General features: G+C 38.9%; 1 long non-coding RNA gene across 2 annotated transcripts; it reads left to right on the forward strand.

Annotated features, from left to right (window-relative positions):
• Window positions 1–7,775: 7,775 nt before the first annotated feature.
• On the forward strand, window positions 7,776–27,148 carry LOC135253139 (uncharacterized). Of its 2 annotated transcripts, none has more exons than XR_010329543.1 (3): window positions 7,776–7,901; window positions 8,385–8,466; window positions 25,080–27,148. It is a non-coding gene; the product is annotated as an uncharacterized LOC135253139 (long non-coding RNA). The 2 variants fall into 2 exon arrangements; XR_010329544.1 differs by having other exon boundaries at window positions 7,792–8,014.
• Window positions 27,149–27,520: the final 372 nt, after the last annotated feature.

Genomic DNA, 27,520 nt, shown 5'->3' on the forward strand with positions numbered 1-27,520 from the left:
ACAATTTATTGTGGCGCTGTTCATCAAGAGTGCTATGTTTACTTTTCAGAACATCGATACTTAGAAGTACAGCATTATTTAGTACAACAAAATTGTTAAAATACATATGAGCACCTTTCAGTCCACTTGCAGAGGGAAAGGCTGAATCTTAGGTTGAATATTTATGCTGGGGTAGGGGTGGCTTATACTGCTGGAGAACAGAGCAGGTCTTGTTCTGTTTAATACAACTAACATTCGCCTCTAGTCCTTCAGTTTATTATGGGTAACAGCAAAAATAATAATTCAAACAATCTATGCAGTGTGGCAAATAAATCCTTATATTACTCAAAACGCACATAAAAATATTCATAATTAATTTATTTTCACAGTGCTGTGGCATTTAGCACCATACAGTACCTGTATAATGCAGGGCAGCTGGCAGTGAATGGCAGAATAAATTCAAACTCAACAATGCTTCTTAAATCCAACACAACCTAATTAGCTGAACACACCGGGCAGGCGGTGGTGACTGAAGCATCTCAAACAATTGGAAGCTGCCTGCCTCTGGGGATGACTATTGTTTAATGTGGCCAATCTAATCTATTGGAAGAATAGAAATGCATTTGGAAAGGATGTATTCAGCTGGAATTAAACAAGGTGATGGTGGAAGCGTGGAGGAAGGCACTGCAGTTTCTAATCAGCTTCACAAACTCCAGATTGTGCAGGTATCCATTTTTTACAAATCTATGGAATTTAAGAATCCACTGACAAAAAATAAGCATCCCCTAGGGACACAGCCTCTCCGCAATCTAATGGGAAATGGGAACAAACAACAGAATTCTGACCTCTATCATTGGGTTTGGGCGTCACATTAAGCCTTGTTAAGGCTCAAGGCGTGGCTCAGCAAAACTCCTAATAAGAACTCCTGATAAAGAAGGGCATGCTCAGTCTACCTGTACATAAACCATCTGACTAGCCACGGTTATGTTCAAGTCGTTCCTGAAACGATCAAGCTAAAACCCCAAGAAGCATTTTATTTTGGCGACGCCATTCCATCAACAGCAAACAGAGAAGGGTTTTGTACCTGTGAGCAAGAGAAATCAGTGTCAGTTCATAAAGTACATTATATAAGTAGAAGGCTCCGGAATGTCTTCCCTCGGAGCTGGATATAAGAAGCCCGGCTGCAGTAAATCAACAGAGGTGCAGACCCGCCGGGTGCACCTGTCTGGCTGCAGGGGGGTAAGCGGACGGACCAAGGGTCAAACACTCATTCAAACAGACAACCTCTCTGGGGCCTCAGAGGCCAGTCAGGGCCTCCAGCTCAAAGCTGGGGGTGGCATCCATTTTGCATCCCTCTATCAGAGGTGACTCGCGCACAGACTCACCGCCTACAGCTGCGGACCTCAGTCCTGCATGGGCGTGCCAGCCTGCTATCAGTGCGTATGTGGATGTGCGAAGGGACATTTTAGTGTAGAAGGATGGCAATGGTTTCCCTCCACGCAGCCACCTTCCATTCTACTGATGGTGCTACTGATACTAGCCAACAGTATAGCCTACCTGTAACACAAAACTGAACCGGTAAATCCTTCTCCCTCCAACCAAGAAAATGCTATAATCGATATAATGCATTTAAACTGACGTAAAAAGTTTTTTTTTTTTGTTATTTACGCATTTATTTAGCCTAATTCCTTCCATGAAAAATGTTCTTTTTTTAGCTGAGCACAGGTTTCTCAGATGAAAATATTCGCGGCTCACCCCCTCCCCTCCCCTCCCGCCCGCTAGATCAGTATGCTATTCATTGATCCAGGCTCTCTGTGAGCTCACAGACAAATGAAAGGCACATGAGGTTGGCTCTCCGGTCTCATGTGATGGGAAACAAAATGGTGGATCTTTTCCAGAGATATTAACTAAATATCTCTGCAACAACCTTTGGGGACAGAGGATCTACCATGAGAAAATTCTGCTAATTGTACCTGGAATGGGCAAAATGATGCACGTACATCAACAATGAAATCCACACACTGATAAAAATGTCAGTACAGAAAGACACAGCTGAGCAGTGCAGTCAGACTGTAGGGGCGGCTTCCACAGAAGGGATGCTGATGTCTGAATAGACTCACAAATTAAACGCAAACCATATTTGAATGTACCTGGAAAGAATTCAACTGAAATGACTCTACATTTTTATTTCCATGGTGTGTTGCTTACCACCAGTATTTAAATTAAGCTCATTGGTTTCTGTTCTGCTTTGATAACACCGTGACGCCAGACAAGTATTATGTTATAATATTTTGCAAGGAATTCCTTTCATGTCTCGGCTTTGTTGCTCTGTAGCGCTTCTTCGCCCCATCTCTTTATGGTACAGCGGGCTAATCTGCGACAGACACTCGCACTGCGCCAGACATCTTGTCAAATTTAAATGGGCCAATTTTTTTAATCACCGAAAAAGGAAGGAGAATTATAACTCTCATCCCGAGGAGGTGTGACAGGGAATTAATCTTTCACATCCTCCCTGTCATCAAGTGCAGAACTGTTTACTCGTGCCCCTATCAAAATCGCTCCGCACCTCCAGCCACACAGGTCTCTCAGCGGTGTCTCAGACACAAGGGTGTGATGATGTTTAAATATTTTGCTTTTTCCCAGCCAGTGACAAAATCTGTCATTATTAGAGCTAGAAGGAAGGATATCCTTGCATTATCTGATTCCAGCAAAGGGGACCCCAAGCAGGCCTGGCCCTATGATTTTTAAACGCGTCCCACCGCAGAGCGGAATAGGTCTGTGCGCCATTAATGATTGCCAGGAGCTATCACTTCCACGGGCAGAGGGAGTAAAAATTAACCGTTTGTAACTGAGTCACAAGATGAAACAGCCATGACTTGACTTCCTGGTAATCCCCTTCTTCAGTAAATTACATTGCTCTGAACCTGTTGAGCTTCAAATGGCCAAAGCAAAATGACCCTTCTGAAAGGTCCAGGGTAATCGGTACTTGAATAGCGACGACAAAGAAAAACATGCCTCTACACGTAATGGACTGAAAAGCACAATTGTTTAGTCAGTAATGGGACTAGCAATTTCAGAACATAAATCTCTAACATGAACGGAGACATAGGCCATGCAATGGCCTCAAGTTCTTAACACTACAAATGTCATAATGTAAAATGCTTAATCTGTAGGAATGTCTTCCAAGTAAACTCCAGAAATGTCGTAAAAAATGACCAAGCAGCTGTCTAGCAGCTTCATCCAGATGGCATGAGAATATATGTAAATTGCCTCATTAACCTTACAGCACTGAACTACTAGGCATGCTGATAGTTCATTCCGTTAGGGCATTTTAATAAAGCACATTAACAGCATTAGACAGCAGTCACCAGGGCCTGAGGCGATTTGTTCCAGCACTGTCAAAATGTTTTACATAGCCTACATTTTTCTTTTACCTAAAAAAAAAAGGACTTGCTCATGCTTTATAAAAATTATTGTTAACAATGTTTTCAAGAAACAGGAATTACTGCAAATATGGAGTAAATGGATCCCATAAGAATACATTTTAAACTATATTTCTGGAAAGGGCTCAACAGGATTTTTTTTTTTTTAAGTGTGAAGAACTTTAGGGTGTGGGGGCTGCACACAATTCTTCAGCGGTGGCTAGGGCTTGCACCTGGAATAGGGAGGAGCATGTGGGGGTCAAAGGTCGTCCCTCACAGAGGCATTGACTAAACAAGACTTTACACTCTCTGAAAAGTCCAGACAACCCCTGTGGCGTCATCTCACAACATGTGCTTTCTTCTCCTTGAGACACAGTAATCTATAATGCACCCAAATAACCGGCAGCTCAATTATCCTGCAGTTTTCCATTTTCTCGCCTTACATAAAGATTTGAAAACAATTAACCTGTTCATTGCCGCAGACTTTTCCCAGGAAACCACTGAAGAGAAACTGAATATATGAATCAGTAACAATAATAAAAACATAGCATGCTCCAGACCCCAGCATATGTACAACAGAAGTTTAGTCATTTACACATAAATTCTGTTGTGTAAACGACTTTTCTTAGATACTTAAGTGTTCTTTATTTATTCAGCATTTCAGAGTATTAAATATATCCACAGTTATCACAACTGATAATAAACATGCATCATTAAAATAACTACAGTGCAGAAAATAGCTACTTAATTTCCTTTTTAAGCATTTTCCTGGCATTTTACAGTCATCTAATAAATATTAACCTCTCTAAATTCCAGAAAATATTCTGCAGAAATGCTGTTATTTTATCAGGTATAATAACAATATAATTTGAACTTTAATTTAGTCATCTGGAAAAAGAAACTGACCCATTCGCAACTACAAAAATATACAGACCTAAAACAAGTGTTTCCATAGTAATTTACTCAGTCTCCGATTCTCACCACAAAAATCATAGCTTGTAAAAATTGTGCTTTAATTGCCAGGCAGTTACAAATGTAAAATTCCATATAAGCAAGCAATTTAGAGCACTGTATAAAACCTAGGCACAGTTGAAAATAACCGGATGCAAGCTTTCTAAAAATGGAATTAAGGGTAAATGCAAGTCCACATCAAAACCGAAACATGATAGCAAAAGAGCGATGCAAATGGAGTGGGTTCCCTGATGACTAACCCGGCCCCCAGTCCATATCTGATCTGGACTGGAAGATGGCTGGGCTGGAGGACAAGGTGGCTGGCAGACAGTACACTTTCCACACTGCACCTTTCCCCCCCGAGTCGCTTGGCTTCCCCCTCACTTAGCCTCCAATAAACACTCCTTTCTGTAGAAAATGCAGTGGGCCTCCTTTTCATCCGCAGGTAGAATCCCTCAGAGCATACGACAAAAAGCTTGTAGCTTCAATTGTACCCTTTATAATACCCTTTCAGAGGACGATGGCAGGGAAGACCAGAGATCTTCTTAGTACCACGACGTCCTTCAAAATCACTGCCTAAATTGTTCTTAAAAATCATCACGAAATTACAAAAAGTCCTAATGCTTTTGCACTGCGTTCAAAATGATGCAGAGTGTAAAATGCACCTATGCTGCATATTTTGTAATGGTGCAGTGAATATAAAATATAATTTAATGATTACTAAATTAGGATATAATCAATACATACCAAAATGTCACTGAATCAATAAATCTGCTGTTCCTGTAAATGCAGATTCATTCAAAACAATAATTGAAAGGCCAACAAAAAGCAATCACTCAGCTTTTAATGCAAATCCACTTCACATAACATGCTTAAAGCTAAATTTACACTAATCAAACATGGTATATCATCAAGCTGAATTTTCCCATTCATATACAGCAATACAGGCGGTTTTAACAAGATCTGTCTAGAACCTACGTTATAAAAGACCCTGCCAAATGCAACTATTTCCATATGGTTATGACTGGCTCAGTTATGCTAGTAATATTGTTTCCTTGACTAATAATCAATTTTAGCAATTATTAGTTATTTACAACCAGCCTCTCTCAAAAAAACACATAAACGCACACACTTTTCTTTCCGCACTGTTATTGTCGACACAAAGAGCAGATCGACGTGTGGGTGGCTCACAAAGACTCCACAGATTTCTGCCCTTCCTCTACACATGCTAAATTAGAACAGAAATCCTCTGAAGATTTCATTTGCAGGAATACTGAAACGGAAATAAGGGTCCTATTGAGAGGGAAAAGTTTTCTCAATAAGAAGCGGTTGTGTGGCCTCCTGGTAAAACTACACCAAGGAAAACATAAAATGAGTGGTGATATTTAAGGTACCAATATCCTAATTACAACAAGCTGTACTGCCAAAGAATGGACGTGCCAAACTTGTGCACTGAAATGCTTTCATCTACTCTGATGATTGTGAGACAGGACAAATGTTTTCATTTATGTTATTGCCAAAAATGTAAACCTGAGTATTACTGCTACCGAGTGCCAAATCCCCGCAACTCACTTCAGTGAGGCACGATTTATAGAAAATCCCATCTCACAGCCAGACTAAGCACTGCCAACTCATCAATTTGGAGAGGAGAAGTGTGAATTGCTGTGGCCAGTCTAGTCCATTTCACCTACTGCAGCAATCTACACAGCGACAAAAGTAACCCGCTTCATGCAATGGCAAAACAGGTGTCAATGAGAACCTAGTAGCACATGTAGCTAAACGAAGACAGAACCGAGCTGCGCGCAAAGAATTTCATGCACATTTGCTTTGCAGTCCTGTAACTTCAGATGCAGGAGCACATGCTGCACATGCCACTGAAAAACTGCATGAGGCATTTCATCATTTTGCAGCTGCATGTTAACATAGCGAGCTGGGGGGGGGGGGTGGGAAGGGACAGTGTCCGTTTTCATGTTTTCCGGCGCTCCAGTGCCAGACTTGTGATCTATACATGCAGGCGGAACTGGCCCTGCAAGCATTGCGTGCTGGATCCTTGATTGGGGAGGGGGGGGTGGGGGGTGACGACAACTGGCTGCAGTCCAGACAGACTCGAGCTCTGTTGATCATTATGTCTAGCCTTCAGGTGTCTCAGTCCGCAGTGGGCGGCAGTTGAGGGGCGGGGGGTGGGGGGGCAGATAACAGGGGAGCCAGACAAAGAAGGAACATACCGCCATAAAAAACATATATAAAAATTTAATTAAGCGTTCATCCACTGAAGTGACTTTCTGTGTTCTCCTTGCATTTATTCAGGGCACCGCCAGGAGAATGGGACAGGCAGATTTTAGAAGTACTAATTAAATACATCTGAGGCCTTTCAACATCAAACAGTCTGACAGCTCATTTTGATTAAATTTGAATCTAGAAAAAAACCTTTAAAGCAAAGTGGCACATTCAGTTTTTTGGGGGTCCCCCCCCTCCCCCTCCAAAGCAGTTATCCGAATACACTTGACATGGTACTAACTTCTTGAATGCAAATTCTCTTGTGTTCTGACAGAACATCAATGTTCATAGACTGTTTGAAACCATGTTTTAAATATTAAAGTATGACCACTGTAACACAGTCAAGTATTTTTAAAATTTAGAATAGAAGATTCATCTTTTTTTTCCGAATCATTTTTATAGGCTACAATCCTCTACAACACCTTATTATCCTCACTCAGCCATGTCGACCGGCGGCTGGACAGTTCTGCACCTTGTGGGAGGGGTCGGTTAGTTTACCGCTGCACGCACTTGTAATGTGTAAACCAGTCAGTGTTTACACTATCAGCTGCTGATAATCAAATGCCGAGTACCAACCGAACAAATAAACATTCTGATTATAGCCTATCGAAACAATTGCGAACCGATAGACTACATGATGCGGTTATTCTTTTTTCTTCTACTTTCTGAAACGTTACTCTAATGTTGATACAACCAGTCTACCTTGTTTTCATTAACCGAAAAAAAATGCGACAGTTTCAGCTTTCAATGGCCACACAATAACTGTCAGATCAGTCATGCAAAAGTGTAAGTATGAAAGAAGTAATACTTACAAATCATTTTCAATGTAGAATGTAGAAGAAGACTTCGACTTTACCGCGGGCTATTAACAACGCAAAACAGCGAAAAGTCCGTTCGAACAAAATCTAGAAATATATAGGCTGCTTTCATTTAATATCTGCAATTCTTCACAATGTGCAACTTGAGCACCTTAAGACATCCCGTTGCTCTAGTTCCAGCTCCTAAATCCTGTCTGTCTCGATATTTTGTCCATGCAGAAAGGCAAGAGACGAGGCCGTCATGTGAGCTATAAAGAGTAGCACCATTGGCCAGACAAGAACACACTGATAAGGCTAGTCTGCACTCTATTGGAGTAGGATGAGAACGGTGGAAGCGAGGCTCCTCCTTGCAGCCAAACTGATTTCTGTGTAAGAATGCGAGTAGGCAAAGTGCACATTTTTGCGAGGCAAAAAAACCCCGCTGAAGTCATTTTAGGACGGATGTTAGGGAGGGGTGAGCCTAATTCTGTTCCAGAACAATAATGATATTTCACCATGTTCGAATTATAGCTAGAAATGATGAGACTTTCAGGAGGTAGCTACATAGTATCTATGATTTAGCAAAAGGTGGGTATGCTATTATGGTGAGGCAACAGAGCGTGCGCGTTCTTTTTTGATACCCGCTACCAACACGCAACGTAAATTGATTTATTTTATTTAAAACTTTTCTTCTTTTTTTTGAGAATTGACATGTTTACATTTTTGTTAGTTCTACGTGCTCTTATCCAAAGCGACATCGAATTAGATTTATCAAGGTGTTGTTTATTGTTAGCTACCCTACCAATTACAGTATTTCCATTACAGTGTTACACCACCATTAATCAGTCTGGTTTCCTTATATTCACCACATATCATTTGAGTAGCCTGCTCTCAAATCAACTGTAGTTCCCAGCACTAACTGGGCTTTTCATTGTCTTGATTTTCACATCCTTTTCAGAGGCTGAGCGGTACATTCTCAGACATGCACTGATGTGGCTTACATTTAGGGCGGACAACACGGGCTAATTTAACAAACCAAGGTAAGACGGTAGCCAAGTTAGCTGACATTTAATGAAGAGAGAATTAACCAGGTACCTAATAACATCACCTCAGTTTGTCAGTAAGCCTAAAACCTTAATTGAACATGAATGCACGAGTGCACCCATCAAGGCAAGGTAATTCTCTTATGTAGTTATGTTCAGAAATGTATGTTGTACCTATCATAGAGATGTTTCAGTCGTTAACATTATCATGTGCAAAATGCACACACAATTGTAAGGGCATCATTCAGAAAATTTGAAAGAATCCAAGAGTGACAGCCTGCTACTCACAGGAGCAGGACGATTTCATAATGATTTTTGTCTTCTTTTTTTGTTTTGTAGTGAGACAAGAGTTCTTTGTCATCAGTAGGCCTACTTGATAGGTCCAGCAGTAGCACATAACCTTTTTATTTTTCTTTGTCAACTGTGATTAAGAATATTCACAAGTATCCGTTCCTCTAATTATGCTGGGTTATTTTATTATCTAATATATTGTTAGTCACCTGGGTCTGAAATTAGTTTAGTCACCCCATCCCTTGTCCTTTGTGACTCCTTGATCAATCACCTCCTGATTTTCCAACTGAGTTGACTACTCAGAATCTGAAGACACTTAGAAGAATTATCAATTGCCTGACTTTTAACATTGTCATCAGCCTTGTTGTTCACTTAGCTGTCTCTTGATAAATTACTTTAATGTGCTGTGTATTGGCTTCATAATTATTTCACAGTCATTTTCATAATGAAAAGTAATGTTAGAGAAGGTAAAGTAAGTACAGCTCTAAGCTGTCAATAGTTGTTCCCTAAAGTGTTACTTTGGCGTGAATAATATCACTTTCCATTAAAAATGGCTGCCTGGTTGATACTGAGCAATAATAATATGTTAGTAACTACAGCAGACCTGTAGTGAAGAGAGCAAAAGGTATTCCAACATGTTTTTGTTTGGAGTGCCTAGATACATTTTCCTTTCAGTTACAGTTTCATTTTTATTGAAAAATAGAAACTGCAATTGACTGAGCTCATTCACAACTGTTAACTTGTCTCCTAGATGTTAAAATGACCTACAGTTGCTAGTTTTCATGTATTTATTCCTTTAACGTTAATTTCAACACCTTAAATTGTCAGCTTGCTAGATAATAGCAGTTAGCCAAGGCAGATGGGCCTGAGGTATGGGATTTTGTAGCTGGCTACTTGAGTTATGTTTCTCTCAACAATAAAGAAGAAATCATATATAATACAGTATAAAATTATTTAAAAATATGAATATTGAAATGACATTTCTAAAGATTGCATGCCGCTCAGCCCCTTTCAGTTGTATTTCTAATGTAATATTCCCAATTTAAATAGAATTTTCACGGTTAAAAAATCCCTTGGCTTTTTTGTATGGCAATCTGAGTGCTTGGAATATTTTTCCAGCCTGTTTTTATATCTGCATCAAAAAATGATGAGGCTACCAGTGCTACACCACTCAGCTGGCCAACACTGTTGTTGGTGAAAGCTCATTACAGTTAGCAAAGGAAGTCTTGAAGGTTTTTTACTGTTAACCAATTACTATGTGATATTGAAATCTCCAATTTTGTGGGAAATACATTTAAATAAATATTTCAATATATTTTCAGAAATGTAACATTAGCATAAGGTGGGTTACACGGCCAGCTACATTTAGATTTTCAGCTTCACAAAAAATAGAATGTATTGTGTACATTAGATAGTGTTGCGGCTTCAGATTGTACATTGTGATAATGCTAGATTAATACTATTTTGATGGTTGTAAGAGGATATCATAAAGGTTTGGTGCTATATAACGTATCTGGAGTCTATTAATAGATCAGATAATGCATTCTGTTCATTGGTATTTCTTACATATATTACAAAAGCCGCCCAGTCAAAGTATTTTATAGACCAAATACTAAGATAAATAAATTTATGTGAGGAGACTAATTGTGTGACTGTAATATCTATACTGGTTTACAACTTGAATGCAAAGTACAAACATGCAGTGTTTCTGCATGTTTGTATTTTGGTCAACAGTGTGTGACTGGTTTTAGAAACTGGAACAATTCATGAAATGTCCATGTAAAGAGAGATTAACATATTTCTCAAGCATAAGTTGAATTGCGGCAATATCCAAGATATGGAGGAAATAGAGCATGGATAATTCAGACTCCAGATCTTCCACTGCTTGAAAGCAGCATCAAATCAATATTCTGTAAAGCTTTCTCTTGTATTGTTATTCACTTGACTGCTGCCACGATGCACCATGTGGGCTGTGCAGTTGTTTTCTGATTTTTGTGACACTTTTTCGCTCTCTATGGCATAATTCGGATTGCTTTAAAGGGGTTATATTGACTCATGTTTCCTCTTTCAACCTCAGAAGAATTTCCTGGAAGAATGCTTTCATTAGACGCAAGCTACCATAAGGGTTTTCTGTGGTCTTCATCATAATACAAAATTTTATATGGTATTTAATTTGTGAGTTCTTTGGTAAAACATTTTGCTGTGGCAATTTTAAGCAAAGACAGCATGGATCTTCTGGTCTATACTCTCAGCTTTCTGTTTCATGTGAAATTTTCCTTTCTATCAGTTACTGATGACAGAATTGCTGCTGGTCAGGTTTGTCTTACTTTGCTATAAATGAATGTGTGACATCAACATTTACCAGAATCTATCTGCACACTTCCTTTCAAGACTTAAGCCTTTCAAGCTGTTTCATTCCAGTACTTGTCACTGGTGAGCTGATTGAGCCTGCAGAAACCTCGTCTCATGTGAACGGAGAGCCGTGCATCTACTAGCACACAAAACAAACAAACAAAAAATTAATTTTTAATCATAGTTTTAAGTTACTATTTGCAACGTGGTAACTGCAGTACATCATGTCCATGCTAAATAACGCTTTTATTAAGATATCACAAATAAAGTTCACACTGGATTGCATGGCTTCGGGGATATAACCTGACAAAACTAATTTAAGAGGTGTTTGTGGTTTATCCTAGGTACTCACAATACAGTTGGAGGTTTTTAGGCTACATAACTGTCATCTTCCTGTTTTCCCTCAGTTGTGTAGAAGATTTGCTATCATTAACAATCTCCAACAGTCTTCTTCCAGCAGGTGTTATGGCAAACTAAAGTAGTGTACTGTACAATAAAAAAGAATCAAGACTTTGACAACTGACACTTGGCTAACATTTTCTTTGTACATTATTATATTCAGTGTGGGGATTTTGAGTGCATATTACTATTATGTAATTTGTAGTGAAGAGTAGGACTTGTTAAAATGTTAAAATTGACAGACTCAATATGAGAAAATATATTGATGAATATTTGTTGAATCTTTAAATATTTAAAGATTACTGGCTATTTTTAAGGTTAACCATTGAATACTGCATGTACTTCAAGTACTTGTACATAGTTTGGTATTACTTGTTTAAACATTTAAGGTGTGTGTGTCTGTACGTGCGTGTGTGTGTGAGTGAGAGAGAGACAGAGAGAGAGCATAGTATGTCTGATTTCCTATTGTCAACTTCTATGGTAACATGTTAGAGGAAAGAAATTGGCCATTTCTTTCTCCTTTTTGCTTTACATTGGGAAATTATAATCAGTCTCGCACAGCAGGCATTATTAAATACTTTGGCAGTTTTTATGGAGTATTGCCTCCTCACATTTGTGCGAAGCTAAGCTGATCTCTTTTAACTTCAACTTTGATAAGATATTCATAGGGCTGACCTCTCTGCTTTTCCAGCTGGCATTCTGGGCTGACTTATATACTGTAAGCATCTGTGTGTTCTAAGATTTGCCGGGGCAATGTGGGGAGAAAAGAAGAGCCACAGAGAAAATGGGAAATGGGAAAGATAAGAATAAACATTGTGGAAAGGAAGAGTACGGAGCTGTTATTTATGTAAGCAGAGGTCTGACTTACTGTAAGTGTTGAATACTGGAACATTGAACTTTTAAAGGGCATTAACAGAACACGTGACAATGGTGCCAAACTGAACTAAAGAGCACCGCCCGCATATCATATACCATTGTACTGTGTATTATATCATTGTATGCATTATACAGTAAAGCAGAATAATTTTCATGGAAAAAGGAGGCAACTGTTATTTTTAAAAACACATCTTACTGAATCTCTGCCCAAAATACATTTTTACAGCGCATTAGAAATCTAGTGGCATTTTTACTGTAGGCCTGTTCCCCATTGGCTCTGATTTAAACAGATTGATCAACACAGAGGGCCACCGAGGCATCAGAGCGCAAAGTGCACCAGGCATCCTTGGAGACCAACCATAATGGGCTCTCCGTGGCTCCATCTGTTGTGACGTGAATTCAGGCCAATCCAGAAGCTTGGTCAGTGTGGATGGCTGCCTACTGTTAGCAGGACTGCCCTGCGAAGCTTTAGCTGCTACAGGTCTGATCCAAGCGCTACACCAGGGACTGATGTGGCATCTGCCGATGCCCAGCGCCAGTAGGACGGGGTATGGCCCTGCAGTTCTGATAAAGACAGATTGCATCCTAAAGCACTCAGGATCTGGCAGGCCTTGGGGTTCAGCTGAGGGGCAATGATAATATCCACATGGGTGTTCACACACCTTCAGAAGAATCATTTACATAAACTCACATTAAAGATAGCGCACAGAGGGACGCAAGACTGCATGCCAAGTCGGATGCTGTATAGTGGGTTACGAACCGAGGTCCACATTCCATGGAGGACCTATGTAATCCCTTTCTGTGGAGTAGATCTTCTGGAGAACACAAACTTGTTTGTTTCCTCTGCACATACGCTAGACATTATGGTTTACTTTTCTGTTGCTTGTGCATTGGAGTTTATAGATGGATATATTGCCACTCAGTTTCCTCAGTTCTCTTATATAAGGTAGGAAACATGAAAAATGTGATCAGAAATTGTAAATTGTATTTATCTTGTTAATTATAATAGTGAAGGTTTTTTAATAGAAGTAAAAGATAAATATAAATTCCTGTAATGCACACACCAAGGTAAAAAATGCTAAGTATAAAATAAATGTTTACATGTATTACATAGAAGAGTGGCATACAAATACAAAGGCATCAAGAAAAAAGTCTTCCATAGAACATATTGAGTGTAAATTCACAAACAGTCTGTTTAATTTGCAATAACCAACCACTATGTTCTGTAGCTCGTTGACCTCTAATATATTACCTGAGATTCTGGCATGCATCTTCCTCACCTGTATTACTTCACCCAGGCATACAGTGGGCATAGGATTTCCATCGCATTTCAGAATGAAATAGGAGACTGTTCCAAGTGTCATTTGTTAATACTATGTACTTAGTATTCACACTACTGAAATGAATGCTTTTTGTTTTACAACATGTATAAAATCAAAGCTAATGTTTATCAGTGAAAATAGGTGTCATTTTTACCCCACCCTCTCCCTTCAATTTTTCTTTTTCTTCTATCAGTAAATTCAGCAGTTGTGAAAACATCAACAGACCACTGAAATTCAAAGGCATAAAACAATCCCATGTTGAAAACAAGAAACACTTATCTTTCCTGTGCTTTCATTGGCACATTTTAGCATGGTGTTCCCAAGGTCAAGCCTTTAGCTGGAGATGAATTACTGACGTAAAAACTGAAGCCCAAGTTTGTTCCATTGCACAAAGGTTCATACGTACACCTGTTACATACTAAAACTGTAGTAACAAGCTGCACCCTCTGGTTTGTGTTTTTGTTCATACATATTACACAGGTTTCCCCTGTGTATACAAAGACCAGAAATCTCTCATTTCAGGTGATTGTGGGAGTTATGCTGCCATATGGGTGTAAGCAATATAAGCAATAGAGAAATGTCGCCAATCTTGTTTTCTCTCTCATTGATTAAGGATATTGTTGTTGAAGAAGAATAATCCACCACTTACTACTATTGTAAAGGAATTGGAACATGTAGCTAATAAGCTTGAATGGAATAATTAATGTACTTCACACCACTTGTCTGCTATAGCAACTATTCATGTTGTTAACTGCACTTCTGAGTCACACAAGGGTTAGTGTTCATCAACATACTAAGTGGCATGTGTCAAACTCAAGGCCTCCGGGCCAGATAAGGCCTTACTTGAATGTTGATCCGGCTTGCATATCAATCCACATAATCTGGCCCGTGAAATAGTGTGGAGTTTAGTCCGTGTCAGTATTAATCTCAAATTGTATTCTTTATCTTAATTTAGAGGAGCCTTCATGATGTAATTCTTGTAACATAGAAGAACACATGGAACCATCAAATATTGTTTTATGATTTCTTATACATATCTAGTATGTAATACAAAATGAGATGAGCAGAGAAGCTTAAAATCAGCATGTGGAGCCTTATTAGGAGGCAGATTAGTCAAGTGAACCATATTGTATACGTGACCTACATTGACGCGGAGAGGTTTGGCGTGAGGGCGAAGTGTGGGGAGGGAGGGCGGTATCCAGGTCAGCCGTGTGAAGCCTCAGCTGCAGGGAGGGCCTCACCTGTCAGTGCCAGGAGGCCTCTCTGTTACGCCGTGCGGAAGCTCCTCCCCCACAGGCCCAGTCTGATCTGGGAGCCCAGCTCTCTCATGCATGTGCCGCTCCAGGAATTCGTTCTGACAGCTTCGTCTCTGGAAAAAACAAAACGTCTTTCTCTCTTACCTCCCCTGGCCTTCGCTGAGTCGAGTTCTGTTGGGTCGTGACTCACTTGAGGCCCGGAGGACGTGAGGAGGAACTGAGTTTTAGGATTGCGGCGTGGACCGTGATCATGTGTTTAACGGAAATCATTCCTTTAGGACATTATCACAAAAAGGTTTTGTACTAACTGAAATCGAATGCATATGGCCTATAAATTATTTTCTAAATTATAATGTACCCAACGACGAGCACATCATGAGTAGAATTGTGACTCTGAGGTTTTCCGAAGTGTTATCATGAAGGCTCACCTTTCCCCACCCTTTTTTATACAAACAATGCAGCATAAACAAAAACAATGCAGCATAAACAATGCTAAATTTTGGCATTATCTTTTAAAGTTGCTTCACAGTAAATATCATTATACAGTTGGTGAAATCTGTCATGCCATTGAAGTGCAGGCCTTAAAATACTAAACTAAAAGACTAAACCAAAAAACAAAAATACAGTGCCATGACAAGTATTTGCCTGACTTCTATTATTATATTATTGCATATTTGTCACACTGAATGGTTCCAGATCTTTAGACAAAATGGAATATTAGACAAAGGGAAACAGAGTAAACACAAAACACATTTTAAAAATTGTTATTTAATTTATGTAATGAAGAAAATTATCAAACATCACTATTACCCATGTGAAAAAGTAATTGCCCCCTTAAACTTAATAAATGGTTGCACCACCTTTAACAGCAATTAATGCAACCAAATGCTTCCAATAATTTGGTATCTGTGTTTCATCTTGCTGTGGAGGAATGTTAGCCTTCTTTGCAGAAATGCTTTAATTCAGACAAGGTTTTTGAGCATTAACTGCTCAGGTCCTTCCACAGCATCTCCTTTTGGGTGAATTTATATTAGAGCGGCCCCAACATTTGTCTAAATTGACACACCAAATAATAAAGCAGTCATTGCATGCAGCTGCAGCACGGCAACCAGATCGCCCAATCAGTGAAAGGAAATAGAAATGAAATTCTCTGGCGTGATAGCCAGTCCCATACTGTCTGTGTGCCGCTCCATACTGCAGTCCGCTGCACAGGTATTGTGTTTCCATGTTCTACCTCGCTGATATCAAAACATCAGCTTCACATAGATTGTGTTCTGCTTCAATTGTATTCCTGATAATACAGTGTAAATGGAATACCAATTTTCACATAATATCCGTTTACTTTTTACAACTCTGTTGTGCTCAGCGGCGTTGTCTGGCAGCCGCACCTGCTGTGTTTTCCACACTGGACTCTGCAAGAGCTGTCCCCTCCATCCTCTCCCTGTCTGCCTCAGCTTTGCCTGATTTCACGTGTTTAAAAAAACAACAGCAATCACTTGGACTGTTGACAAATGTTATCCTGTTTGGAAAATAACTCAGAATATATGTTGTTCAGTTTACAAATATAGACTAATGCAATCAGGAAATCAGGAATACTCCTGGTCATATTGTGCATTTGCAAATAATGCCGTATTTCACTTCAAACTATGCTGTTCAATTGCTCTACTGCACCTGTGTTCCCTAGCTGGATGACCTTGCAACAGCTACCTCCACCCTGTCTGAATCCTGCTTTCACATAAACAGCATGCCACTTAATTATTCAATTTCATGAATATTAAAACAATAGGCCGAATACTCAAAACCTAAAGCAACTAGATTGTTAAACTCTGAAAGCCTGGGGGAAAATTCTGGAATTGTGGGACAGCAAAACAAATTTTTTTAAAAAAAGAATTTTGTCCAGATGCTTCTTTCCCAATGGCTAAAATAGCATGGCTGTGTTTATCACGACTTTAGGTCGTGATGATGTGAAGTAAGGCATAGAGATCCATGTCAATCTGATATTTACATCCCCAGCAGTTTTCCAATGCAAGAAATATTTATTAGAGTACGGTTTACTTGTATCTGTGTGTAATAATTCTTCTGATGAAATCTAAACATGATTGGCTACCAAGTTAGCAATGCAGCAAGTGAGAAAGCTTCAGCTATATAGCTAGCAAGCTAAAATAAAAAGGTGCAAAACAGATAACTACAGAGATGCTTTAGCTAGCAATAATCTTTTGCAGTTTGCTTATAACTTACCATTCTTGCCTTGACATGCTGGGAATTCTGTTCACTGACTGTGTACGGCATATTGTTTGAGCAGAATGTGCTGTCAAATAGAGCACAGTTAGCTGGATAACTCGGGTTCTTGCACTGACTGGATTAAATTAACTAGGTGAAATTAGCATTTCCAAATGACTGGATATTATAAACACTTTCCTTTGCTATTCTGATAGTTGCGTCATTCATCCAATTACATTAGACAAGTTGTACATGTAGGCACATTTGTAAATTATGTAAAATATTAATTATCTTCTTGCTTCACTATAGTAACTTTTTATATTTAGCAGATACTCTTATTTAGTAGGCTATCTTGCAGTGTAAGAGCTGTAAAGAAGCTCCTTAATCATTGTGTTACGTTGGCCCTCATGTTTTAAGGGGAGAAGGTTCAGAATTTGCTTCCTATTCTCTTTTAATTCCATATCTTTTAAATAGAACAGTGGTCATTTGTATATTTTTCAAGGCCTTTATTATTAAGACCACTTCATTTTGATATTAAGTTCACAGGTCTGTTGCTCATATAGGTATATTTTACATACTGTATACACTCTATGTTGTGTTTACCATTATTGTGGAAATTGTATTTGCTATGTTACCTGTTGGCAAGCAGGTTTATTATTTTAGAATGTGCTGCATCACCTAGTCTCACGATTCTTGAAGCTAATTGAACTCATGACACCCTGGAAGTGCCTTAACTCCTGAGACCACCTGCTGCAGGAACAGATAGATGACTTTCAGCATATTAGCTGAACACTCAGGCTCACCGAAGGTGCTCAGGATAATTAAATTGAATGTAATTTACAGCTCTGAGTGAGCAGCGCATTGCAGAGTTTCCTGACACAGAGCTGTTCTGAGCTGCCATGCAGTTTGAGTGGATGATCTGAGTGATCCCGAGCAGCCAGATCAGTGAGCCTGACAGTGCCTGAGCTCTGCGCTCACTCTCAGCTGCACATGACACTACATTACAAGCGTGCCACTACTCAGCACACACCTATGCTGATGGAAGTGTCGTGGAGCCAGGGCCAATGGAAAGGAGGCAAAGTACTCTTTGTAAACATACTGGCCTAGTTGCTGAAAATGGTACATTTCAAAACCTGCGGTCTGTGAATTTGACTTTGAATTGCAATATGTGATATTAATGTGAAAATAATATCTGATTTATCGCCCCATAGTTTTATATATTGATTCAATATTTTCTGACTAGGATTAGCCATTGTGCAGCCTTTCTTCAAATAACATCATGGAAAATGATTTCTAAAAAGAAATCTACTTAAAATGACAGCGATATCTATAATTATTGAAATGATTTGTTGAAATGTGGTGAGTTAGGATTTATGGGCGATTGAGACCACTCATTTTAGTTATTGACCAAACAATCATCTCAAGATTTTAGTATTATCATTGCATGACTAAATCAAGATCATGAATATACATACAATAATTAGATTTCAGTGTTAGCAGTTTTTATTTCAACATAGGCACACACCTTAACATTCTGACATAAAAATATGTTTTCAGTGGCTGTGAATATCTATGCTTCATTAGTTGATTAACCAAGGATTTTGACATTTAGAGCGTGTTGGCTCATTGGCTTGAGTCACTGTTGGGTATCAAATTAATGAAAAGGTTCTTGTTGATATTTGTTTCCTTTTTTCCTTGCATGACCTTAACCCCAGATAGTTAGCTAAGCAATGTGTGATAAAATAGATGTTAGTGTTTCCCTGCTTGTCTCCTGGTAACCAGCTTAGAGACTGCAGATGGTGCGGCAACACCATCCACCCCTTAGGGAATGATATTAAGAAATAACAATTTATGTTAAGTAATTTTCTAACCAGGGCTCAGAATTGTAACTTTTTGTCAAAAGGGGACAGACAAACCATAAGCAGTGCAACCTGGAAATTAATGGTGGGAGCTCTTGTTTGAGCACAATTATTAGAATTCCTCCAAGTCATCCGTACTGAAAGGTATCACGTTCAAGCAGGATGCCTTGAGAGCTCACTCTGAGCACTTCAACAGCATAAAAGCCCAAAGGTCTATTAAGTAACCAGTTCTCCTTTTCCTTTCATTTAGAGGCCATGAGTTGGGCCTGACTCATATACAACAGCCATAGAATCCTATCTTTCCTCACCACCTACTTATGTCACCACCAACAACATCACCTATGTCTGCAGTATTAGAGTTCTGTCCTTGCTGGACCCCTTGCATGTGCCACCAATTCCACTGCAGCTACTCCAGAAAGCAGCTGTATGACTTGTCTACAACCTTCCAGAGCATTCTGACAGAACACCCTCCCTCATCTCACTTCACTAGCTGCCTGTTACAGCTCACATCAAGTTTAAAACCTTTCTACCAGCTTTCCTTCAGTCTACCTTTAAATCTTTTATGCCAGACCTGTCTGCCCTGCAACCCCACACAACCCTTTCCCATAATGTAATGTAAATAATTGTCCTGGTGTGGCCTATGTAGTTGTAAGTGTAACAATGATGCAGCGCAAGAGTGCTGTAGACAGAATACCATTTCTATTTATGTGCCCCAGCTGCTGATGGTAACCAAGCTGACCAATCAGACAGCAGCTTTACTTCACTATTTAAGTTAATGAAAACACACCACACAAGTTCAGCCTGGTCAGTGTGTAGGCCTTCACAGCACACACTAGTTTAAAGCTTTTCCATAAAGTGCATCTAAATACTTTGTATTCATACCATTGTTGGCCTGCCTATGTATGGCTAATGTTGGCCTGCCTTTGTATGACTAGAGAAACAAGCATGGTAGCAACAAGTAGTGTAGTACTAATATTTTCCCAGTTAATGGAGTGCATAAATAAAGTGACACTGATAATACCTTTGTTAAATAAAATGAACATTTATCTAACTAGCGCAATGAATGTCAGCCAGCTGACAGTAGCTAACTGGCACACTGCAACATAAAAGTTAGTCAGCTAGATAATTTTTGTTTTTTGTGAACAATTTTTTATTAATTTAACAAAAATCCAACAGTAATTTTTCAACAATCTTATTTGCCCTTGTGCCCTGTACCTCCCTCTCATCCCCTCCACATATTCTTGTGGAGGGTGACAACCTTATAGCTACTGTATGTGGGACTGTATGTGGGACTTGCCTATATGTTCATCTTGAGAAAATCATTTAGTAATAATGACATCCTGAGAAAATCACATTGAGATAACCTTTGGTAATGTTGAGAATCTTATTTGAATATCATAAGTTCACATGATGATATATGAGCATTGATATATCATCAGAAATCATCAATAATCAGTTTTGTGATTTCTAACCGCTTTCTTAAATTAAAAATGCTTTTAAAATGACAGTCAATTTTAATTGCCCTTCCCTTTCAAATGAAGCAGTTAGCTGCGCAGATGCATTCGGGTGGACATGACATGAGGAGTGAACATGGTACAAGTCAGACGAGCCAATAATTTATTTCTTGAATTTGGAAATTGTTGTATATTAATTGAGCAGCCAAGGGAGCTCAGTGTAAATCATTGCTTGGACAGTGCATGTTAGACTTTATCCATGCTGCTAAATATGCTCAGCTCACTGCAAAGGATGACTTGTGACTAATTTATTATATTGACAACGTATTTTTATAATGTGCAATATTTCTGAAATATGAAATGTGATCATTTTAGGGGTCCAGTACATTCTTATTTTTTTTCATTTTTCTGTATTTTCCAATACTGCCAGCATACCTGTATTATTTAATGCAAAATGAATAGAAAATATTTCATGTGATAAAATGTGTTTTTGTGTTGAAACCATGAATATATTCCACAAAGCAATGTATACATCCATAGAAAACCAGACCTGTATTCCCTAAAGAAAAAATATTCTGTTTCAGCCTCATGGACAAATCACAGCCTGACACATGAAGAAAATATCACCTTTTCAGAAGGAATTCGTTGCTAACTTGGCAATTCAAAAAGCCCTGACTTGGGACATTTCAAAATCTGCTCCACCATGGCATGGAGCTAAAAAAGCTGAAAGATCGCAAGAATCAGCCAAAAGTGAATTCTAATATCTCAACTTTGCAGGCAGTTGCAGGAATGGCTTAGTGTTTGATGTTTTCTTCTGCAGCGACAGTGAAGTTAAGTCTGAAGTGTCACATATTTCAAAGGATCTGTGCCGTCACTGTGACTGTTCTACAAGGAAAGAACTGTAAAGTACAGATAAGACTGAGAGCCAGTGTGGACTGCTGAGAATGTGAGTCCTTGACAGATACAGGAAACAGATCGTACGCCTTATGTTCTGAAGATTAAACTTGCAAAGCAGGGAGAGCTCAATCTGAGATATTACTGTAAACTTAGTTATTGGACATCTTAAATTCAGGCAAATAATAATTATTCATTCACAGGATAACTAGTTTGGATTTGTGCTTAAATATATTTAATAAAATTTAATAAAAACTCCCTCTTTAAAATGCAATTCCACATAAAACCCTTCAATAAAATACCTACAAAAAGGGGCTGCTGGGTGGTTCATCCTATTAAGGCCCTATTCCGGTGCATGCATGGGCCCCACGGTCTGGTACAGAATCTAGACTGTGCCAATGCTGATTGTGCGACAGACACGTTGGAAGGAGCATCACTGAGGGCTGGGTAGGCATCTGTAAGTTTGTTTGTTGAGAAGCGCATGAAGTGTCTTCCTCTGACTCACGTCGGTGTGAGCCTGACTTGTGAACTGCAGTATGCTAAGAAACAGCAGCTGATATTCAATGCCGCACAGGAAAGCACATACTTGCGTGTGCTCTCCTGAACCAACAAGGAATAACAGGCCTAACGCTAAAAGATCTTTGCGATCTTTGAACGCAATAAGACATTGGACAAACAAGCCCTAAGTCAAACAGGTTTTATTATATCTGTCTTGTGAATTTGTTCTCCCAGTCTGACCTTGCAGCTTCTCTGCTCTGTTATTTATTTGGACCAGGTTTGATTTCTTTTTGGTTCAGAGTGAACGCACTGTGTCTGCCAGGACTTTACTGCTCCCTTTTACAGTGTCATACAACCAATAACTGTTGAACAAATCAGAAAAGAGCTGCATAGATTTCTTAATCAGCCCTTGTCACTCAATCAGGTTCAGAATGTCAGGCAGTTTCAGTGCCTACAGTACACAGTGTCAAATATACTTCTGGTGCAGTGGTAGCCCAGTGCAGCACCTAAACTGTGATTACAATCTTAAGATTAAATGTTGTGGAATTCATTTACCTATCAGATATAATCACAGTATTCGGAAAGCTACCGACAGTTAGGTAGTTACTGTACCTGGAATATAGGTACTGCTGGGTTATTGTTTATCATTATTGAGATTTCTGGGAAAGCAAGATGAAGTATAATCATAAACCTTGTTATATATTTTATATTTTAATTTGAATAGCCATGAGATTAACTATATAAAAGGTGTTATGGGATGGGATGCCAGTCTGCTCTACCTTGTGTATGACTGATGAACAGTACAATGTATGAATGATAAACAGTGCAGCATATGAATGGTGGACAGTGTAGTGCATTAATGGTGGACAGTGTAGTGTATAAATGGTGGACAGTGTAGTGTATGAATGATAAACAGTGTAGTGTATGAACGATAAACAGCGTAGTGTATGAATGATAAACAGTGTAGTGTATGAATGATAAACAGTGTAGTGTATTAATAATGGACATTGTAGTGTATGAATGGTAAACAGTGTAGTGTATTAATAATGGACATTGTAGTGTATGAATGGTAAACAGTGTAGTGTATGAATGATGGACAGTGTAGTGTATGAATGGTGGACAGTGTAGTGTGTGAATGATAAACAGTGTAGTGCATTAATAATGGACAGTGTAGTGAAGGAATGGTGGACAGTAGTGTATGGATGGTGGACAGTGTAGTGTATGGATGGTGGACAGTGTAGTGTATGAATGATAAACAGTGTAGTGTATGAATGATAAACAGTGTAGTGCATTAATAATGGACAGTGTAGTGAAGGAATGGTGGACAGTGTAGTGTGATAAATGATAAACAGTGTAGTGTATGAATGATAAACAGTGTAGTGCATTAATAATGGACAGTGTAGTGAAGGAATGGTGGACAGTGTAGTGTATAAATGGTGGACAGTGTAGTATATGAATGATAAACAGTGTAGTGTATTAATAATGGACAGTGTAGTGAAGGAATGGTGGGCAGTGTGGTGTATGGATGGTGGACAGTGTAGTGTATAAATGGTGGACAGTGTAGTGTATGGATGGTGGACAGTGCAATAGATGAGCTGAAAAAGGAAATGCAGGAAATGTATGGACCGTGAGAGAGAGGATATCTGTTCTGTTAAATTGCAGGATATTGTATGTTTGGTGCATACCACTTGTGCAGCATTTGGAAGTAAATATCATCTACACACAAAAACAGCGAGTGCACAGCAAATCTCATTTAGCAATGCAAAAGTTAAATGTATTTAGAGCCCTGCTGAATACTGTAGATATTAGACTATATGGGAGGCATTATTGATCTTTCACATCAAAGAAATGTAATTTAATCTTCATTTGTTAGAAACATACAGACTGTATTCATTTGGGTTCTGCCATCCATAATTTCACTTCTGTGTTACACAAACTATGAGAGATCTTGGCATAATGAGTAAGATTAACACAATGACCAAAACTAAACTGAAATGCCAGTAGAACTATATTCTACTTTTCTACTTTTAGATTCCACTTTCACTACGTTCTTTGGCTGTGAGTAGTCTAATAAATTTCATTCTTTTAAAAATGATTTTATAGAAGGGACAGCAGAGCAATTGAGCTCACAGTTTTAAAAGCACCTACAGTTCAAGTGCTGAAGAATGCATGTTGTTCTTGTGGTTATTCGGGAAGAATCTTAAGTGCAGAACCATTCTGTGGAATTCTGGTATTACTACTTGATAAAGCAGGGAAGCAAGATTTAGCGTGGAGATTTAGTACCTGGTTACAAACTTGGTATGAGAAAGCGGGGCTAATATTTATCGGACACCAGGGGTTCTTTTGTGTGGTAAATTGAAAGAGCTGATGCTCTAAATCCGAGAGGGATATTAGGATTAAATTACTGGGGGAAAATGAGATGGCACATTTTTGATGCAATTTGTTACTACCCCCACCAATTGCCATTTCTGGCCAGAGCTGCTTTTTGTGTAATAATCCTGGTAGAATTTGCGATCCTAATAAACTTGAGCAACTGAGGTCAACCAGCTACAGAAGTCTGACGAACAGCATTTTGGCAGGCCAAAGCCACCATCAGCAATGCTAGGGTTTAAAGTCAAACGGGTCTGAATTTAAGCACCTTAAACAGGTATGTCATTATTTCAGTTTTAGTGTGTCTTTGGCCCTGATCATTTTTGTGCACATTTACAGATGTTTCTGATGAGCTGCTGTGAATACCCTTTCTGTTGGTTGTGATGATTCAGAAAGTCATGGGTGATTCAGTGAATGTTTAGGATGCTAGGGCCTGCAAACACATGCATGTCATTTCATTGAACTAGAAAAATGACAAAATGACTCTTCAGCAAACTAAATGACTGGAACATCCTGTTTCCATGGAAGTTTTATTAGATTGTCACACACCTAAATATTCCATTGTTTTCATGCCAGCCAAATTTGGCTCAGGACAAAAAAATATTTCTGTCAGCATTGACACCTACCTCATGAGAGTACCTGTTCCTTCTTAACACTTCTTTGCATGACTGCAAATGTGATTTCACAAATGTTTAGATAAGCAGTACATAAAAATAAAAATACATTTATTTATTTATTGTGTAAGAATGTATTTTGAAGGGTCAGACATGGAGACGGGCGACTAACAATTCCAATTGAATGTACCATATCCTGTGGCAGGAAATGACAGTGACTGGAGAACAAGCTGTTCTAAGGACCGGGCCTTGCAGTGCATCCCACACCCTCACAGATGCTTGGCAATGAAGAATGGACTTTCTATGTACTAGACCAAGCCACAGACAGCACTGGGCCTGAGCCTGGAATTAAAATATGCGGCATTCAAACAGGAAGTCAGAAACAGACCTTATGGGTCTCATGAGGTAGGACAGAGACAATGCCAAGAACATTTGTTTAGAATTACTTCTGTGACTGTTTGTAAGTGGCATGTGGAAATGCGTGATAATATCCTGGGACACTTTCGCTGTTTAAAGTTGTTATGATGTACTCTACAGTAAGTTGATTATGCTGTGACGATTTGCTATCATTATGCTTTCTACCCTATTGTTTGAATTCTGATAACTAAATGACACTTTGCTTAATTATTTCATTTTGCAGTTTTGCAACAAAAAAAAGATAATAATATTCATCTCCATTTTGTAGGATATGAGCAGTAGTCCCTCATGGCAGTCAGCCAGGGACTGCTCACATATGTGAGTACCAATTGAAGGCAGTATTAAAAAAAGGCAGTTGTAAATCAGAGAATGAAAGAGCCAAGGTAATTGTATAAGGTTTATGGATAAGTCAAGAAAGCATTGATTTACTATCACACTTTACATACCCTTCATGAATAGTGGAATATGACATAGCACAGTACAGAAACGCCATGCATGTGGTGGATTAGCTGATTAATGCAGTGTGCTACAGTGCATTGTTGCAAAGTCTCTCACTCCTTTGAACTACCATGAAATGGTGCCTCTGTATTGCCCCCACAGTGATGCATTTCTTAATCTATGGCTAGGACTACTGTGCCATGTATTATATTTTGTCATAGTTCTTACACTACAATGGCCTTTTCTGATTTCGTGTTTTGCTTTACGTCTGTCTATCATGTTTTAACTGGATGAAAATAAGATGTTGAAATTGACACACACACACACATATACATACATGTACATGAACAACAATCCCTGTTCTTCTTGCCAGGATTTGTTCACACCTGCTGATTATAGCAACCGATGACAGATAAGTTACTTTGCCACACCAATAGATGGATTGAGATCCTCAATTTAGAGTAGGTGATACATGATGTCTCACAAGCATTCATACATTGTATCACAAAAATCTTAGCTGTTTGCACATGTAACATAATGGACAACTACTGCAAATACAGGGCTTCATATCAGTATCACTTACTGTCTCATTATGACGTGTTTTGTAAGTAGCAATGAAAAGGAAGTTCTAACATCATATCTAAAAACTTGTGTACACCACATATTCATGATCTTTTAGGGAAAGGTCCTCAGAAATTCTGTACCAGACTGAGCTGGCATAATGGCCCTTATGAACCTACTGGCAGTTGAAGAGTTCCCATGATTGCCATATCTGTTTCTGTAGTTGATTTCACAATGGTTTCAATGGATGCTTTTTCACAGTAAGCTTTACAGCTTTCAATCATCTTTCCTGTGTGATACTATCTCTTATGCTAGGCAGCTGTGCTGTGCAGGCTGCCCCTATCCAAATGCACAGCACGGTGTACGAAGTGCAGAAGGTGGAAGTGGTTTAAAAACCGTTAAAGTAGCGGTTTAGAAGGTAGGGCTGTGTGGCCAGTGATGGGAAACAGTCGTTAGGGGAAGAGTAACCACCCAACAGAGGAAGCGCCTCGTCATCTTCAAAGCCTCTTTGTCAGCTGTTGCGGAAGAAAAGCATATAGAGCCCAGACTCTATCTGCAGGTTTTTATAGGAGTGGAGCATCTCAGTCAGCCAAAGAGGCATCATGTCAAATCCATCTTACTGGCCATCCCAAACAGTAGAACATCAGCAGTGCTATTTCTTGTCATTTTTTGTCTTTAAAAGACACTAAGTGACACTACAAGCTTAGCCAGTATTGTTCTCGGTATCGATTCAATCACATAATGAAGAGAGCAGACAGATGTTGACCTCTTTTATGAACAGTTCTAACACTATGTATAACACAGGTGCCTCAAGTAACCTACTGTATATGTTTTCAGAAATAAACCAGTTTAACAAGACATTTACTTGCTGTATTGTATTTATTACCCTTTAAATTTACTTTAAGGGAAGTTTTGAATGCATATGTGGGCAAAGGATTTAATGTTATATCTGAATATGAATATGCTTTTTAAAAGGGCAGGACAAAAAAGAAAATTATAAATATGTTTATTATTTTCAGGTTTAAAGCACTAATAATGGTATTCACCCATTACTGTGTGAATTCTGTGAATTGTGATGAAAAAATACTACAATTAATTATATTCCCAGTATTCCCAAAGAAGAAATACAAGTTAAATGCAGCAGATATTTGGGGGGGAAAATAATAAAGAGAGGGCATGCATAATACTACCCAGGCAAATGTGAATATCCTGAACAAGCATTTAGAAAGC

Source organism: Anguilla rostrata, chromosome 4 (assembly GCF_018555375.3).
Source record: "Anguilla rostrata isolate EN2019 chromosome 4, ASM1855537v3, whole genome shotgun sequence".
Lineage (NCBI taxonomy): Eukaryota > Metazoa > Chordata > Actinopteri > Anguilliformes > Anguillidae > Anguilla > Anguilla rostrata.